The sequence below is a fragment of the Pseudopipra pipra genome, chromosome 3 (genome assembly GCF_036250125.1).
Source record: "Pseudopipra pipra isolate bDixPip1 chromosome 3, bDixPip1.hap1, whole genome shotgun sequence".
Taxonomy (NCBI): Eukaryota; Metazoa; Chordata; class Aves; order Passeriformes; family Pipridae; genus Pseudopipra; species Pseudopipra pipra.
The window spans coordinates 43,794,916-43,814,621 of record NC_087551.1 but is presented as its reverse complement, the minus strand read 5'-3'; the positions used below and the strand labels follow the sequence as shown (position 1 = coordinate 43,814,621).

Genomic DNA, 19,706 nt, shown 5'->3' with positions numbered 1-19,706 from the left:
ATCTTGATGCAAGTTAACCTTTATTCACTGGTTAAAATGTCAAGTTTTAGCAGTTTTTGTTTAGTATCTTCTGTCAAAGTGGAAACTATTGCACCAGATTGAGATCTAATAGAAATCTGCCAAGAACAAATCATGCTTAATTTATTTCTCTAACACAATAACTGACCAACAAATACACTGATGACATTGTATGTTCTTGTTTTAATGAAGTTTTTGATCTCCTTTTGAGGATTCTAAGGAAATCTTGTGTGGCCTATAAACTACATGCAAAATCAAATATATAGCAGTTCCAGAGAGTTGCTAGCAATGGTCCACAGTCAGTGACTGAACATACCCATTTGCATGCTGCCCTGGATCTAGGTGTGTTTAATATTTTCATGACTGACTGACCCTCAGAAGGGAAGAGAGATTGTGTTGATCAAATTTACAGTCGATTGGAGACAAGAAGAGTAGGAAGCGAAATCAAAATTACCTAAGCCACCTTAAGAAATGATCTGACAAAAAGTCTGGATGGAATTCAATAGTTATAAGTTTAAGAAAAATCAGCCACACAGGTACAGGATCGAAAAAAACCGCACCAAATAAAACAAGAAAGTACCCATTTTTTCGAAGCCTATCTTGAGATTTGACTGAATCATTATTGAACATAAGTCAGAAATGTTCTGATGTTGTGGAAAGGCTAACATCACAGTGGGATGTATAAACTAGACAAGACGTAGGAAACAATCCTGCTCTTCTTAGTACTGCAAAAGCCTCATCTGTTTGTGTCTATGAGATATTGGGTGCTTGGGTTAGCACAACATTTTAAAGTACTGTAATAATTTATTTCTGTTTTTTTATCCAGAACTTTGACCTGAGAATTGTTATTGGTGCTGGTGGAGCATTCTAAAGACACTTTTTTAATAGCTGCATGAGCAATTTCACTTGGCTCAAACCAAAGACCTTCTTCCTCCTTTTAATTATACTCTCATTTTAATTACACTCTCATTTTAATTATGCTCTCTTTTTCCTACACAGTACATATTTGTCTTTAAAGCATTGGTATCAATAGAAAAGATATTCTTTGGGCAACAGGGACTGCAAATGATTGAAGTAAACAAGTTCCATTGCAAAGTAGAGAACCAGAATCCAGAGTCACACTGTGGAAATGTCATTAGTGAATGTGTGGTGAGAGCAGCATCAGAATGACCCCCAGGTTACACTACATTTTACTGAAGAGAAGAAGGCAAGAACACCGTGCCCAGACAGGAAAACGACACAAATTGAGGTTGTTCCTCTAATCCAATACACATGCAACTGCAGAGACTTTAGACACAAAGTCTAGAGGAAGCCACCTGAATGCACTGGTATTGCTTCTTGAAGAAATTCTGACTGTAGTTCACAACACACTAATATGTAAGTAATGTCATGTGTGGATCAGAAATTAAATTCAAAGTGAAAAGCCTCTGGTAGTCCTGAAAGCAGTTATATATAAATTAAGTGTAAGAATGAGCATAGTTACATACTTTCTCCTCTGCATGCTGGAACATTTGCCCCAATACAGACTGTTCCTACAGATGCTGTCAACTATTTAATAGTTATTGTAATAGAGTCATGCAAAGATTTTTAAGGCTACCTTGTAATTGTTGCAGTACCCCATTCAGCCATCAAAGTAGTCACAGTACTACAGTTATTGCCAGGATACACATACAATACAGGGAGAATGAACCATGGGTAATTTTTAATTCTATTGTTCAAGGGCTCAGAAGCAGCTAATTATTTCTTTTTTTGCATATTTTTGCAAAATTTTTACTCTGTAGCTATGCAATGCTTGACCTAAACTCCAGTACCAGACAGAAGTGGTATGACTCAGTCTGAGCCCTCAATGCCAGGAAGGCTGTGGGGGTCTGTGACCCAGAGGGAGCCCATCTGCCTAGTGATATGATTTGGCTCCAATTTTTTTTTAAAATATGTTTTATTTGAAAGAACCCAAATCGGAGGGGGGGAGTGGGGAGAAAAGGGAAAGGCCTAATTTGTTTAAAATTCTCCAAGAAAGAGAAAAATTATAAACCAGAATGTCACCAAAGCCTGACTGGCCTCATAAAAGTATAGGTATGATTTAATCTCTAATGTAGAGAGAGGTAAACACGAGAGGTGGGCCTGAACTCTAGATTGTGTCTTCCCAGCAAGATGCATGACTTCACTGAAATACTTTACAACAGAGGGGCCACAACAAACTTAAGACCAATCTAAAGTCCAAAGACAGGAGAAAGAGAAAGACAGTGTGCAGGTCTTCTCTGCACATATGTGTAAGTATCAGCTCAAACCCTTTATTCCTCCAGAAAGAAACATATCTGAAAAAAAATAGTGACTGCTGTACAACAGGACATGTGAACCAGTGTGTCAGTCTTTTTCATTCTACGTTTGCACATTCTGAAAAAAGATCCCAGCCTTCAAAAAAGCTTCTTTCCTTACCATGTAAAAGATACTCCAATTATTTTCTAAATTTCAGTCCTTTGCAAGAAACCCCTCACAAATATCAGTTTTCATACCCTTATGTTTTCAAAACATCAGCAAATGTGCCCATTTCCTCCTTGTAATCATTCTGCAGTCGGTTTTTACAGCTGACACAATTTATTTGCACTCAGTCAGAAAAAAAAACCAAAACAAACCACCAACAAAAAAGTCTTTCTTTTGGAAATGTATGGCTAAGACATTTAGAGGTGACTGACAATTCTCAGCACTGAATTTATTACATTGCCATACAGCCTTGAACAGTGAATGCTCAGCATTTTCTGAAAATGAGGTATGTGGAAAGTGTCATAAATTAAACTCCCCCAAATAAGTAGTTATTTGATAATGTACTGGTCAATTGCTGAAAGCATTGGAATACATAAGTACATACACACATCCATTCATATCAATAAAATATGTAGACAGATTATGATGACATGGGGAAGAAGAAAACTTTTATGAACATTTATTTAGAGTGTTTTATAGACAGCAACTGAGAACTAACATACTGCCACATATCCTATATTAGATACAGCAAGTTAAAAATATCCTAATTAAATGTGTTTTCCATATTTCTTTCCCACAGAATAATCATTATGCTAGAACTATTGCTCTTGGTCTTGCTCTTAGACAGAAGAGAACATTGCAACTCAGCAATTCCAGGAAAATAACCCTGGCTGTGATCTAGAGAAAGGAATGAAGAAATTAACTCTCTTTGCATAAAATGGAAACGGAGATGACTGTGTGTTCCATTGAAGCTGAGCATCAGAGTTGAAGACCCCTATCTACCCATACTTTGTCAAAAAAATGAAGCCCGTTGACTAAGTATTTTGGTTGCTTATATTCATTTATCTCACAGATTCTGGAGGAGGCTTGTATTACTGTAGGTTCTTTCTGACTATCAGGGGAGTAGAGCAGTAGCAAGTATCTAGAGCATCAGTGAATTTGCAACTGACACAATATTCCTCTGCAGTAATGGAACAGCATACTCTTTTACATATTTCCAAAGCAAATTAATCATAAGGAAACTCACTGCTTTCCAAACATTAGCATAGGCTTGTCACTAACAAAAAAAACAAGAGAAAAATTGTGTCTCCCTAATAAAATGTGTTTTGTTATCCCAGTTCAGGGAAAACCCTACTGAATCAACAGGATTTGACAAATATATTTAGTTAACATAATTATGCAAATACCCCATCCTGTGCTTCTGTACTGTACTGCAAGGAGCTTGCAGGCCAGGCCAGTGGAATGAAAAATAACTTCAGATCCTCCCTGTGATCCCTGGTTCCTGACTTCTCAGCAAGGCTGACTGAGCTGAAGCCTCCTTCTGGGGTTATGTCATCCCACAGGTTGCTGAGATTTGCTGTGTATGCCTGGTTTCATGCTTCTCCAGATCATGCTTGCTCTCACCTCCCCAGGTTTGTCATTCAGCGACTCAGTCCCTGGCTCACATCTTCTTTGGCAAGGGGATCCTCACATAGCCAGAGACAGAGCATTTATACCATCACAGCTCTTTCACAGCATGAAAAAACTAAAATGCAGTATGTATTTATGTCTCAGTGTTGTAACCCTTTTAAAGCAAGTAGTCAGTTTCCAGCTTTCCTTCTCCTTCTATGGCTACATCAGGTTTTGTAGCCTTTTCCTGGCTTCTTTGTTTCATGAAATCTGATGTGTAGTTTCTTCCCAATTCTTTTCAGCTTTCCAGTCTACCTAAACTGGCTTGGTCATCCAGCTCTTTTTCCTTCACAGAGACAAGGTCTTTTTTACAGAATGATATTTTGAACACACACTTCATTGTTTCGACAAAAATGAAGAAACATCCCCTCCCTGACCAAAATAATAATAAAAAAAATAAAAAAAGGGAGGGACGTACACATTGCTGATTTTATGAAAAGGAATGATGTGACATTATTTGAAAAATCAAGCCATATTCATGTTTCCAAGCCACCAGTTTTTAGAATGACTCATATGCAAACTCTGTTAGAACTGTCTGATTGAAGGGACTGACCTGAAACACAAAGAAAAAAATGGTTTGAATAAACACGGCACTCATACATGGATGGAAATCTTCCACTCCTTCCATCTTCAGGAGATAGGAGTGCATTTGAAGTAGATCTTCACAATTTCATTTTATTTTGTTTTTTTTGTTTGTTTGTTTTCTCTAATAGAAATGGAAGCAAGTAAAGACAGAAATGACAACAGAAACGAACAATCAAATAAATGTTTTTCTGCTGAGGTTATAGTAGCTCTTTTCAATTAGAATATTTTCAAAAGGAGTTCATGAAAAATTTCATTAAAACAAAATCCCTGTATAATTGTGCCTCTACCCCATATACCTGGAAAGAAGGATTGCTTTCATTCAAATATGAATATTTGAATATTCAAATATGAATATTTGAATATGTCCATTTTAATTTTATAACCATGAATGTTGGGAATTCTATAATTTCTGTGAGTCTATCTGTCCAATAGATGTCCTTGTTACAATAATCATCCCACCCCACATACTCTACATTTTTTTAAAAATCATAGACACGACAGACACAAAGAGCCCTTATGGAGATATTCTCACTTAAAAATGCCTACATAGAAAAAACAGAGGAAAATGAAGTGCTGCATTTTTGGCAGTGGCACAGAAAAACATAATTGCTTCACCGCGTTTTGCAAAAATAAGGAATTAATTTTTGCAAATAATCATAAAACCAGTTTTCTATTCTGTTTCAAGGAAGCCTGATCCAAACTTTGCTTTGCCACAGTCTTTTGTGGCAGAAGAACAAAGGTTGTTAAATGCTTAATTACCAGGACAGTACACGTGACTGATGGATTGAGTTGGATCAATGAAGCTGCAATTATTTCTCCACAGTGTGGCTGACTAAGACTGATACTTGGCCTTCACTCAATGGTTTTCATCATTCCACCAGAAATAAACAGAGCTCAGACTAATCTCAATGTGTTTGTGCATCAGTAACTTATATTACATTTGAAAACTCTTAAATTTATGCCAGTTGGTTGTAAAATAGAGCACAGTTTTGATTTTTTTTCCCTCTTGTCCTGCAATTTAGAATCAATGCGTGAACAATTTTCATCCTCCTTACAGTGCATGCTAATCCTAAGAACTGAGACCAAGAAATGTATGAACATCCTTTCCTTCATCAAAATCCTACTCTATTCTGTCCCTTTTGCAAAGATTAAAAATGGGACATGCAGAAAAATTAAGACATGAGTCCAGGTTTCATTTTCTCTGAACAAATACATTCAGAGACAAGAATTTGGTTAAGACCAAAGCAAGTTACTCTGTCACAAAATTTGGATCTGTATGCTAAACCTCCTACAAAGTCAGTGGAGACACATGCAACCACCAGCCCCAGTGCCGTGAAAGTGCCTGACTGCAGGATGGCTCAGAGTAACAGTGTTATAGTGATGAGGCTATATATCTCCCAGTTTAGAAAGGTGCATGTTCAGCCAGCTCAGAGGTCCAGCAAATGATATGGCCCTTATACCTGAACATCCTTGTCTGCTTTTAGTTCTCTACCCAATTTAGAAATACAACACTCCCTGCAGAAACAATTGTGGAAATACTGTCAAGAACATAAAAACTGTGATCTCTGTTCCTCCTTCCCACTGTGTCATCCAGTCTGGTTCCAAGAAGGATGAGACGAAGAAGAGATGATGAAAGTCTAGTTGCCTTTGATATACCAATGTGGCTAATAGCATAGCAGTTGTAAAAGTGCTGTTTCAATGACAAAACTCTTATACAAGATGCTCAGCATGGACATGACTACAGAGATACAGCAAGACGTAAAATAACAAATAGAGTTCATTAAACTGTCTTTACATACTTTTTTCAGATATGCACAATATATTTTGTAAAGAAGATCATAGAGTCATAATTAATTAATTTTAGGTCTTTTCTTAGTGTGGCTTACATGTGTTAATTCAAGCAAGGACAAGCAGAAGTCTTCTGAAGCACATCTCTGACTTTCTGACACAGGAAACCAAATCATCTGTCTTGTGAATAGTCTACATTTTTTATTGACTGATTTTCTATAATCTGAATGAGGTCTAGCATAACTGTCACATCTATTAGCCACTCCATAAAAGGCTGTTGTTTAATGTCACATGACTAAATAATTTCCATATAATGGAATACTTATTTACCATGTTCCAAAAGACATCTTGTTTATGTGTATTGGGTTAGTTCTGAATCTACTCTGAGTTAGCAATATCATGTGCTCCATATGTTTTTATGACATTTTTGTTCGGTTTAGGATTTATTTTTTTTACGATTAAGATTAATTCAAGAAGGGTTTGGTATGCAGGAAGCTAAAGAATACCATCTCAACTGGTTTATACTCTAGCTCGAAGTCATCAGTGGTCTACTCAAACCAGTTCAAGCAGGCTTGAAGGCAAAAGAGAACTGTCTGATTTTCGCAATGAAATACTATCTCTTACATACAGAATACAAATCATGGGGCTAAGGATAAGTCAAACTACAGAATAGGGAGAGGCAAGTGACGTAGGAAAAGAAGGAAGGTAGATATGTAAAGCCTTAGATATATTAGAACTAATATTTTAAATTTATTCACTACATTCATTCAAGACATTTTTTACAGGGCCAGATTGGATGGGCTTTTGAGCAACCTGGTCAAGTGGAAGGTATCCCCGCCCATGGCAGGGCAGTTGGAACTCAATGATCTTTGTCCAGGTTGCTTCCAATTCAAGCCATTTCATGATTTTATAATTCTAAGACTATTGTCTGGCCTTAGTACAAAACAAATCCAATTTCCTGAAGGAATGATTTTCAGGTGCTATAGCCAGATTGATTTTCCCAGTGAATGTGATTAACATGGGTTACCACAGTGAAGAGTTACAGACTAAGAGTGGGAGAATTGGAATTGGAACTTTGGTACAGGTTTAGGCAAGAGTCAGCCTTGTGGGAAATGTGTTACTGATCAAGGCTAAATAGAGGAATAAAAAGGATGCCATCCCTATTTCTTTAGGGCTGCTTCTTCATAATTAGAAAGTATTTTCAAGACACTTATTTCAGTGCCGGACTCAATAAAGTTACGTTTTCAGTACAATGGAGTTATTAATGTTGAAAATAATTAGAACTGAATTAAAAAAAAACCCACCTAAATCATCTGTTACTTTTTTTACTTTTTTCATTTTATTTAAATGTTAAATTCAAATATTTATTTGCACAAAAAGTGTACCTTTGATTTTTTAAAGATATGTGCTTATTTGAGGTACTTAGGAAATCTTCCAGCTAGCATCAATAATATGATGCAAGTAGTTAAAGTTATAAACTATGGGTGTAATAAGCTAGTCTTGGTCAGTTTGAGAAACTGGCACTCAAGCATTAATATATCTCTCTCTCTGGCTTGGTTTTCAGAATATTTTGGGAAATTGTTTTTTTGAAGTGTTCTAAAAAGTCTGAGAACCTCTTTCAATGTCAAATTTTTAAATTTACCCCCTTGAGAACTCCTGACTTTTTCTATACAAGCTGCTTAAGCCTCCTTTTAACCCTGAAGTAAGTCTATGATAGATAAATTAAATCAAACCAGCTGATATCACTTAATGCAGTTAGTTATGCACCAGAACTCAGTTTAAGGAGATGAAACTTAACCTTATAATTAAAAGCTTCAAATTAGAAACTACATAAAAGCAAAAAATATTCCTGGAGCAAATGAAGAACTATGGAAAGTATGGAGGCTTATGCAGTGTGGTGTTGCGAAGTCAGCATAGGTAAGTACCAAAGCATAAGCAAAAATAAAATAAATTATTGGGTATAAATTAGGCTTCTTTCAATTTCATTAAACTTGACTTTACTTCTTTTGTTACTTTTTGAGGAAGATAATGCAGATATTAAACAGCCAAACTTCATTTAGAATGAGCTTCCAACATTTTAGATTTGCTCTTCCACATCTTCAAAACTTCTTAAAATTTCTGATTTACAATGTGCCTCTCTTCCACATAATGCCCTTCCCAATGTCTTTATGTTTCTCAATTACTTGCAATCTCCCTTTATTTCTCATAAGGACTGGTTAGAGAACATATTAAGAGATATCAATCTAATGTAAAACAGATGACATGAATACCCACAAATGGCCAAAAAAAAAGGAGGATAGGGGACACAAAAAGAAAAATTACTATTGAGTTTTCTTCCCCTTAATTTTCCTTTTCTCTCCCTTAATTTTAATTTTCTCTGATAAAAAGAAAGAAATGGGGAAGATATTTTTGTTTAAACATTATTATATTTAGTCGGTCTTTCTCTGCAGATTACTTGTTTGGAATTTGTAATTTATAGTATAAATATTTTTATAATCTATACTACATGCCCTCTCTGGGTTATTTTAAAGGCTACTAAAATTAAATTTTCAATGTCTTTCCTCCAGCAATCAACTATTCAATTCTGAAAAACATAAACCTGGAAATGTGAAGAGTAGTATACAAATTAAGTCTCAATTTCTAGACCTTCGGAGTAGCTTTCCTGGAAATACTTTGAACATAGTCCCTTATATAAATGTAAAGTAACTTGATTTATGACTGAACCATCTATGTTATTTGCAATATTCTTTATTTCTTTGCTTCTATTTCTATTCATTTCAACCACTGAAAAGAGATAGTCAAATACAAGAAGACTTAATAAATGTCTTTAAATTCATGTTGCTTCACTTTACTCTGGCCTTCTATCACTTCAAGCTACTCAGAAACTCCTTAATAAATAACTTTCTATAGTATAAATTTTCTTTCATATCTATTACTATGATAATAGGATGTACATTTCGCATAACTATAGGCTTTTTCTCTGGATTAAAATTCCCCTGTTCAGAAAAAGCAAAGACATCCCCTGCATTAATATACCACAATATATTATTATATATATTCCAAAGAATAAATATTTTCAGAGGTATTCTTTCTGATTAGAAAAATTCTATGATCTACACAGATTTGAATTTTGCCCTTCAGAAGCAGAACAAAAGCCAAGTAACACTTGAATAAGCAACTGTAGAGACTAAAACAGTCAAATTGAAATTATACTAGATGATTACAGAGCTTTCCTCTGACTTCATCCACCTTTTTGCGCTTACGCTGGGCAGCAAGTGAGCCTGGTTGCTACCCTCAAGACAAGACAGAGAAAAAGTCAGGGTTAAGTTAAAAGAAGTGTTCAATTATGAGCATGAAGTGGAACAGAATTTGAGAATTTACCTACTGTAGTAGTGTTCAGAACAAGTTGTAACTTCCTTGTCTCAATAAGAGCAGCAATGTAAATCCTAAAACCTTACACAGTTTGCAAGATTGGAAATATCAGGGGGAGATTGTTTTGTTGTTTCTTTTTTCTCATTATTTCCTTGCATTATCAGTATGAATCAAATCATCTAGCTCTGAATTTGCCTTTCTAACTCATATAAGGTTGTGTACTGAATTAGCCGAACAACTAACATCACCAAGGTTTTCTTTTAGGATGAGCAGAGTGCAGTACTGAACCTCCATAACTGTTATATTTAGATTACTTATTATTATCTGAATTTTCAATCCCGTCATTTCCATTTTGTGGTTCGTGGAAATCCGGCAAGCAGTTTACCTGAGAGCTAGTCGTAGAGATACTATTCACTGTGAGACACTGAAGTGATGCTAAATCCATTGGAACTTTTTTTTTTTTTTAACTGAGAGGAGTCTTCCTAATAGAGGATATTTGCTGAAAATGAATAATGTAAAAGTAAAGCTGATATGGAAGATGTTTATTTGTTTCATGGTCTCTTGAACTTCCATATCCCTATTTTGCTACTTGTTGGTATAAGATTTAACCACAGACTAAACTGGTATTAATTTCCAGGTTATCCAAAGCAGATGCAAAAAAGAGAATGAAGAAGCAGCCATTATCGCCTACATGATGCCCAAGACAGCTTGGAATTTTTACAGTGATTGTATCAGTGTACAAACATAATAAGTGCTACAGAACAAACCAGAGGACCATCTAATTTGACCTTCTGTCTTCAACTGTGCTGGTGCCAGCCATCTCAAATGTAGACATAAAACCCTCTAATACAAAAAATTGTGCAATGCTCTGTCATAGAGGAAAATTATTTCTGACTCCAGTTGTTGCTCAATTATGTCCTGAAGCGTGAGGATTAATGGTTTTTGTGACTTTTGTCCCAGCATGAATAATTGCAGATGCCATTCTTATTCAGATCAATGGGTAACTCTCCTCTGAAGCTTCCTCAGTGCTTTTCCTTGTACTAATCTGTGGCCTTAAATGGCAGAAGATGTCTCACCATTTTAGAAACACATCCTAGACATATCCTACCATGCACCAAAGAAGTAGATTCTATCTTGGTGTGAAACTAAATTTATCTGCAGAGAAATAGTAACTAAGATGATGAGTTATGCAATCATTTGGCTGCTGTTCCTACCTACATTTCATTCAGATTAATGCATTTAATATCTTTATTAATATCCTAATATCTTTATTGGTAATCTGAATGAGAGGATTGAGTGCACCTTCAGTAAGTTTGTGGACAACAGTAGGGTGGGCTGGAGTGTTGATCTGCTGGAGGTTTGGAAGGTTGGGCAGAGGCATCTGGACAGTCTGGATTGGTGGGCCAAGGACAACTGTATGAGGTTCAATAAGGCAAAGCACCAGGTCCTGCACTTCAGTCACAACAATTCCATGCAACGCTGAAGACTGGGGAAAGAGTGGCTGGAAAGTGGCCCAGTGGAGAAGGACCTGGGGATACTGGTCGACAGCAGATAAACACAAGCCAGCAGTGTGCCCAGGTGGCCAAGAAGGCCAATGGCATCCTGGCCTGTATCAGAAATAGCGTGGCCAGCAGGACCAGGGCAGTGATTGTCCCCATCTCAGCACTGGTGAGGCCACATCTTAAGTATTATATCCAGCTTTTTGGGCTCTTCAGTTCAGGAAGGACATTAAGGTGCTAGAGTGAGTTCAGAGAAGGGCAGCAAAGCTGGTGAAGGTAAGTCCCCTGAGGAGCAGCTGAGGTAGCTGGGGTTTTTTAGCCTGGAGAAAAGGGGGTTCAGGGGACATCTTTATTGCTCTCTACAACTGCCTGAAAGGAGGTTGTAGCCAGGTGAGGGTTAAACTCTTCTCCCAGGCAACTGTGACAGGATGAAAGGCTATATCCTCCAGCTGCACCAAGGGAGGTTCAGGCTGGACATTAGGAAGATTTTCTTCATGAAAAGGGTTGTTAAGTATTGGAACAGACTTCCAAGGCAGGTGGTTGACTTACCATCCCTGGAGGTGTTCAAAAATGGCCCGACATAGCATGTAATGCCACAGTATAGTTGACAAGGTGATGATTGGTCAAATGTTGACTCAATGAATCTTGCATGCCTTTTCCAACCTAAATGATTCTGATCCTGCTGTCAGCCACCCTTGTCACGTTCCATAATGGCTGAAGGGTTGAAATAGGGTAAGTGGGAGAAGATGTTGGCCCAGGTTAGCTGTTAGCTCCTGTCTGGAAGTTGCATTAGATAACCATAACCTCACAGATACTATCAGCACATTTAACCAGTTAGGTGAGCAGGTAGTTCCAGGAGTGCTGAGACGGTCTTCTGTACATTTGTTGATAAGTCATGCCTAATCAGGATAGACAGCTCTCACCTGAAGAAGCATTCTGCTGCATCTGGTATTTTGTTTCCACTGCTAGTTATTTGCAATATCCATTTTAATATTATAAAAGTATCCATTAATAAGTTAAAAATATGTTCATCTGATGATTTAATCTAAAGAGACACTCCCCAAAAGGGGAAGGAGAAAAACCCCCTACAAATTACAGGGTGTCTTTGTGTCACCAAGGAAACTTTCAGCAAAGTGTTTACTGAGCCAGTTTTTACTAGGAGCACATGATTCCTGCCTTGAATAAAATTATTTTGGTTTTAAGCTGAAGCAAAAGAAATGAGCCCACTTTGTCCAAGAGTCATTAAAATGACTGGAATACTTAGCCAAATAGGCACACTAAATGGTCATGGTAGAAAGAGAAGACTAAGACTTTTTTTATGGACAGACAAAAGAAATTATGGAGCTCTCTGTAAAGGCAACATTTCTCACTATCCGTGAAATTACAGTTGCCACCTATTTTCCTACACATGATGAATCAGCAGGTTTCTGGCAGGTGCTTTAAGGAAACATTTCTGCATTCTCTATTCCTGTTAGAAGTCACTATTCAAAGCCATTTGGGTTGTATTTGGCAGCCACAGTGATTCACCAGAAAATGAAACACATTCTGAGTGTACAGAATACACTCAGGTCTACACACACGATGATTTGATCAGGAGAAAAATGGTACCAAAGTGAGGCCAGATGCTCTGAACCACTTCTGGAGGAGCCAGACTTCTGATCTAAAACAAACAAATGAAACCCCCATAGTATAAATGTCACATCAGAGAAAGAAAACTCCTGGGGAAAAAAAGTTTACATGCATAGAAAAATCACACTCGTTTTAAAAGTATTATCACATACCTCTATTAGGACACATGGAAGAAACCAACCATCTGAGAGCTAATCAGCAAAACTATCTTGTGCAGACACATGAAAATCTGAAGAAGAAATTGCACAATAGAATAGCTTGTTAATCATTCACCAACAAGTATAGTTGTGACTTCTTCACTCAAAAGCGGATTTTGGCACAGTCTTCATCAAAAATATGGTCAAAATTGGAAAGCAAAGTGAATGTGTGGAAGGTGCTAGCAAAAATAGGGCATCTTTGCTCTTGGATATAGAAGATTAATTTGGTCATACACATTGGGTGGAGAAAGGAGTTTTTCTTCTGTTTTGAAATAGGAGGCCAGTATTAACTGTACCTGGAGGACAAAAAAATATCCAAATGGATTTAAAAAAATTAATTTATTCACTTATTTGTTAAGTGATTTTCCAACAATATTTAAGCTTACTTTCTCCCATGATCAAAACCTGAGCATTTGCTTTCTGTTCCTTCCAATGCCTGTTTTGAGCAGTTGCTGTTTGTGAGTGCTATTTTCTACATGGGTTAAAAAGGCTCCAGTCAGGTACAAACACAAAGATGTTAATTTGCAAGCCACACTAGTCTGATATGGGCTAAGATAGTTTGTAAGTGACTTTAAAATCCTCTGTCAAAAGTCTTCTGTCTGCTTCCTTGCCAAAAGATAAAATGTTTGAGTAGGATCCTGCTTACATTTTTTCTAATGATTCTCAGCCCAGTAAGCGCTTTCTCTTTTCCCATTTGACATCTTTTCGACACCTTTCGAATTTTATGTTTTTAGAAGCCCTCCTCAACTTTGCCATCTTGCATGCTAAGTGTTCCCATTATAGATTCCGATGCTAAGATAACCACAACCACAAACACGATCCTTGCTTCTCCCTTTCTCTTACCAAGAGTCTTTCAGTAATACTTTTAGCAGAGCTAGAATTGGCACTTAATTTCTATTCCTTAAACAAACTTTAAAGAGATGGTACTCAGTTAAAATGCCCAGCATATGGATGTGTAAGTTTTTTATAACCTGACTTCTTTCTGATCTCATAAATTAAGGCTACCTTCTGTCAGTGGTATTTCAGAGAATAACAATAGTCATAGTTTGCTCAAGCTGGATACATACATCTGGATTTGAAAATTCTTAGTACAGACTGAAAGACTAGGTAAAATTTGAGCTACATCAATAGGTGGTAATGGCATAGAAAGGATTATTTGCTATCAATAGTTCAAAAATAGCATAATAGCTGAATCTAAATTGCAGATTTCAACTTTCTAAGTACTGTGTAAGTCCAGATACAAATAAATGCAGTTTATATAGAAAACTGTCTTAACCTGATTGTATCAATTTGGCATGCATATAATGCAGTTATTGTCAATGGAATTAGTTTTGAGCAGTTCTAATTTTGTTAAAATGGCTTGTAGCAGATATCACCTGGCTAAAGTATAATCACAGGTAGTCCATAAAGATTATATTTGAAAGACAGAAGGGAGGAGATATTATTTAACATGGGCTAGAACCTTTGTGAAATTCATGCTGATCATTATGTCAGCAGCCAGCCACAGTCACGTGGGAGATTTTATTAGGAAGTTTCATTTGCCTGCTGAAATCTCTACATGCTCCAACCACTACTAGTATAATGTGGAAAAGAGGAAGAGGGAAAAAATAACCCAGATATATATCTGTTCTGGATACTCAGATGAGGGATGCATGAGAAAGCACAGTTTTCTGCTTACCATAAAGATGGTTCTGCAAATCAAGGTTTCAGTTACGGATGTGTCTTTCAAAGCCTATTTATGGGAAAAAAAATTAAAATCATTGGTAAACCAGCTATTGCTGTGGTTTACATGTGGAACAGGGAGGCCAACTACACGAATAGGCCTAAAACATGCAGGAATTGGTCTGCAAGGCCACACAGTCAAAAAACTTAAATGCGTGTGGGTAAACCAAAGTCGAGCTTGTTTACACATGAATAAATTCTAATTAGAGAAATGGAAAAATGTCTGAATCTAAATTTAAAGTGGAGTCTGTTCATGAGAGTCATGGGTGACTAAAAGTAATTAAGGCCATCACTTAACTAAACAGATGTGACGGATTAACCATGTGTTTCTATGTTTGATGTAGATTTTTTGTTTTGGATACACTGTAGTTTAAAGCCCTTTAGTGCTGCCTGAGATACATCTGCCATTATTTTGATTTGGTATATTTCTCGTTGCAAATACATTTAGCACTAGTTGACATTTAGTTTGTCTAAACAATCGAAAGTGTTTACAAGGAAAAGTACTTGTTCAAGCTAGCTGCAGTACAGAGAAATACATACAAGATGTAAAACAAAAATGCTCAGAAAATAAAATACATTTTAATGCTTCCATTTACACCGATTTTTGCTAGAGATAGATTTAGATAAAGTTAAAAAAGGAAGCACATTTTCGTCCAACAACACTCCAAAAAAATTCACTTTTCCTCCAAAATAATACTGTATTTTTTAACGGTTGAGAACTCTTATTTTTGTTATTTCCAGCCCTCTAGAGCTCAGATGTGCTAAGTTCCTATCATCATACTCCACCAATACTCTACCCAAAATGGAAGGAGATAGAATAAATATTGTTTAGAATAAATATTATTTAACACAGTTTGTTCTCCTGAGCTTTGTGCTCTGATAACACAGAATTGCGCATGATAAACAAGCTCAGGTAATTACACGTTCAGATGCAGCTCTGTGAATTAGATTACGTTTCACACATACATTAAAATTGGAACATTTATACAAGGCTGAATTCCCTTCCTATTTCAGGAGACAGGAATTTCATGTATGTATTACTCCATTAGCTTTAATATTGTGTTGCTCAATTTACAGGCATGTGCACTAGAGACACTCCAGGTATATGCCTCTGTGGGTGTCTGGTTTCACACTTGCTGAGACAGTGGCAGATCTACTGTACACACAGTTGTGAAAGAATGTTAAAGATTCTTAAAGTTAAAGATGGAGAGTGTCATTCAGAATGCCCAGAGTCTCATTTTATGGTAATTGGACTTAAATATTGTGTTGCAAGTTCTCTGCATGCATCAACTGGAAGAAAAAATTGGTGAACTCAGTTTGCTTTTATAGACAGTTATGACTGATGTTGCTGTCTGGCTCCAGGCTGCCACCCTAGCATAGGATACTCCTGATCTGAAACAGTAAGTTGCCCATGAGACTGGAGACAACTTAATTCCCTACCTTTCACAGTTTTGTGTAGAAGGGCCTTATTATCAACAACTAGGTTGCACTGTCACAATGGACCTCAAAATTTCTGAATTATAGCCCTTTACACCTGCTCATCCAGAAGCTATGTTTAACAAGTTAATCTTTGCATCAGCATATTTTGGTTTTCATTTCTTTTAAACAATGAACACAACTAACATTTTAATGATTTAAAAGGAAATATATTTTTTGGATATTTATGATGAGTGCATTTCCTGCACTCTGCTCTTGGAATTTCCATGGGATTTACAGCATTTGTCTGCTAGAGAGTCACTCTCTAACCTTAGGTCACACAGGCTGCACCCATCTAGAGTCCTTAAATCAGTAGCTTTTTGAAGGCTAGACACCTGTGGTTTTCTTTGGACTGAAATATTCCTGTGAATCACAACAACTGAAAACAACAATTCATTTTAGCCATCAGAGCTGAACTCAATGATCCTTGCGGGTCCCTTCCAACTCAGGATATTCTGATTCTATGAATTCTCACCCTGGGAACCTTTTCTCCCTAGATTTACTCACTAAGGGCAGTAAAGTTCAGGAGGACAGCTGTCTACTTCAAATAACCCCCAAATGAACCTTTCACCTTCTCCATGGACTACTTAGAGAGCCTAAGGATGCAGACTTCAGCTATTGTTAGCTTTTGTGTTTTGTGTACTCATTGATCTCTCACATATAGAGAGTCTGGAATTCAGAGACATACAACAAATAATGTCAGCTAGCACAGCTAGAACAAAAAGGCCTAGGTCATCTTGTTTATCTTCTGCTTCTGCTTGCATGGGATTGTTTCCCACACAGTGCTTGAATATGTCACCCATAAAGGCAGCTGGTAAGAGCAGCAAATGAGTCTGAATCATACAAACAAGGGGGGAGGGAAACGGTGTAAACTTTGTAGTATAAGAAGAGGACATTTTCCCCAGTGTTTTAAGGACACATCTTCAATATGGTGTTTCCTAGCAACTGTAAATCTTGCAAATTTGACCTCAGTGACTGAGAATTTTCCAGGTAACACTGTAGCTTTATGCTCACAGAAGATGGAGTATCTTCAAGGAAAATACAGGTTAGGCAAAATTCCTTATGCTTAGCATAAAGTGAGCATACAGTGACAAAAACAGCCAGCCTACAGAAATGTTAGGTCTGGAATGACTTCTCTCCATTTTACTGAGATCAAGAATGCCCATTTAAACAGCCTTACATTGTTTGGACAAGAAGCAATAGATTCAAGCATGATGCTGAGTGACAGGCATCAGTAAAGTCAGAATCCTGGAATCAAAGAACTGACTATGTAAAGCCACATCTTGGCTTTCAACTTACACATGACAGGCAAATGAACCTCAGCCATTTTTGTAGTCTTCAAGCCATTCAACACCTATACAACATCTGGGGATCACTATCATTACATAATTCTTATTTTCTATCTTCTATCTCTCTTTTGGCTATATGAATGGTTCCTTACATGTTTGTGAAGACATCCGCTTTCATAGGACCTGAGGACTGTATTAGCCTCTGGATAGTCTATAACCTGACAAAATTAATTGAAATCAGCAAGCAGATTTTTCAAGATATGAAGCTATTCTATGCGTTAGAAGCTTTTAAGACTGATGCACTTATACACATACACAACCATGAAATACTATTTTTCTGATATGAATTTGAGTTAAAAAGAAGATAGAATGATTATGTTTTGCAATTTATTAATGTTTTAATACTACGCTTTACAAGCGTTAGACAAAGTTCACATTTCTTGCATCTCATTAGAGATGCAAGCCCAAAATTCACTCTAATTTATATGTAAAATTTTCTAGATAAGGGTTGCAGTATCTGAATCTTCTGTCATGATTGATAGCTGCCTTTCTCTCATTTGGTAAATGAGTGGTCAACACTTAATATGATGCAGTGAAGCACATCTTCTGACCATGTCTGAGTCTGGAAATGTAAATGGCAGCCCATTAGGAATGTCAGAACTGATTTTGCATTACCAGGCTTGTCAAAAGAGGCATGAAAGTACAAAGCAAGTATATGTACATAGTACAAAATGGTGATACAAATGCTGAGTTAACAGTTTAAAAATAATTCAGCTAATTGTTTATAATTTTGTTGATCTTAGGTTTCAGTATAGTGACCTATCTGCATAATTTTCAAAACCTGTTGTTTTTAAGTAGGTTGATATTCACAAACCCCTTAAAGATTTATAAACCCTAATGCTCTTGCTATTTTACCTCCAGTTTCTGACTACAGTAGTTTTTTTTTTTCAGGATGGGTGGAAAACATTGGGGTCAGGAAAGAAGAAGACCTTTTCTAAATTTTTATGAAGAAAATTACTTGAGTTGCCTATGGTATAAATGCTTTACCCTTGACAGACCATCATTCCTTGTCCTGTTGCAGTTGATATTAGGGAGTTTTTCTGCATTTAGTCTTTTTTATCTCTTAGGTTGTAAGTTCTCTGCAGGATAGTCTTTCTGGGGTGTTATGAGGTTCTTTCAGCTCTACAAGAACACATCATAATATTAGCAATTAGCAAAATAGTCTTATCTTCTTTCTGCATCTCGCTTAAGAAGTAATTTGGTTTTGAATGATGGCCCAGATCTTCTTGTGTCCAGTTCCATTCATTTCCGTGAAAATATTTACTTGTCCTCTAGAAAAGAATGGCCCCGATATAAAAACAGAGTTGATTTCTGAGCCAAATCTGCGGTCAGCTGTCTCTTTCTCCTGAAATCCATGAGAATTGATCCCAACATTAATCTCAAGCATAAGAAGTGGAAAGTTTTCTACAAATGATTGTGTGTGCCATGCGGTTTGGGCTTTCCATGTAACACATCACAAATTCTGGTAAAGGACTGTGGCCAAAAACCCAGTAATATTCCCTACACTGTTCTGTTTGACAGTTCACCCACTTTGGGGAGATTATATAGCATATTACTAGAACTGTCTATCTCTAGTATTTAACCCAAGTATCTGAGATTGTTTTCTTTCCTTGCTAAGAATATAATTAAGATTGCTGAAGAGTTTCCATGTTATGAATTTAAAATATAAAACCAAACGACATTAATCTGCCAGGAAATTATTGTGCCTGTTTTCTGACTTTCTGTTCATGAAACTCTCTCATGTTTGTCTTCCACACAAAAGCTGCAATAAAATGTACATTTTTGTGTTATGTTTAGAAATTGATATCTTAGTGGGCAAAAATTAGCTATAGACAAAGCCACTTGCAGGGGCTTCTGCCTCATGTATCCTTGGGTATTAACAAAGGGGAATATGGGATTATTATCATGTTAGAGAGGGAAATAGCAAAACATGATTTTGATTTTCTGGAAGAGAAGTTCTGAACAGTAAACTATCTTCTGAAATATCAAAGGACCTTGAAAATAAAGGAGCCCCAAGTATAATCTACATTGACTAAAGTGCAGCTGGGCTAAAGAGTGTTTTGACTTAACAGGGTTAAATCTTGGTATGTGTCTAATACCACTTTTGCCAACAAAACTAGAAGAGAACGCTTTTGAAACTT

The 19,706-nt window shown here is 36.7% G+C and overlaps 1 long non-coding RNA gene across 1 annotated transcript; it reads left to right on the top strand.

The window, feature by feature from the left end:
* Positions 1 to 997: 997 nt before the first annotated feature.
* On the top strand, positions 998 to 3,318 carry LOC135412509 (uncharacterized). The gene is made up of 2 exons (XR_010429707.1): positions 998 to 1,399; positions 3,080 to 3,318. It is a non-coding gene; the product is annotated as an uncharacterized LOC135412509 (long non-coding RNA).
* The last annotated feature ends 16,388 nt before the right edge of the window (positions 3,319 to 19,706 follow it).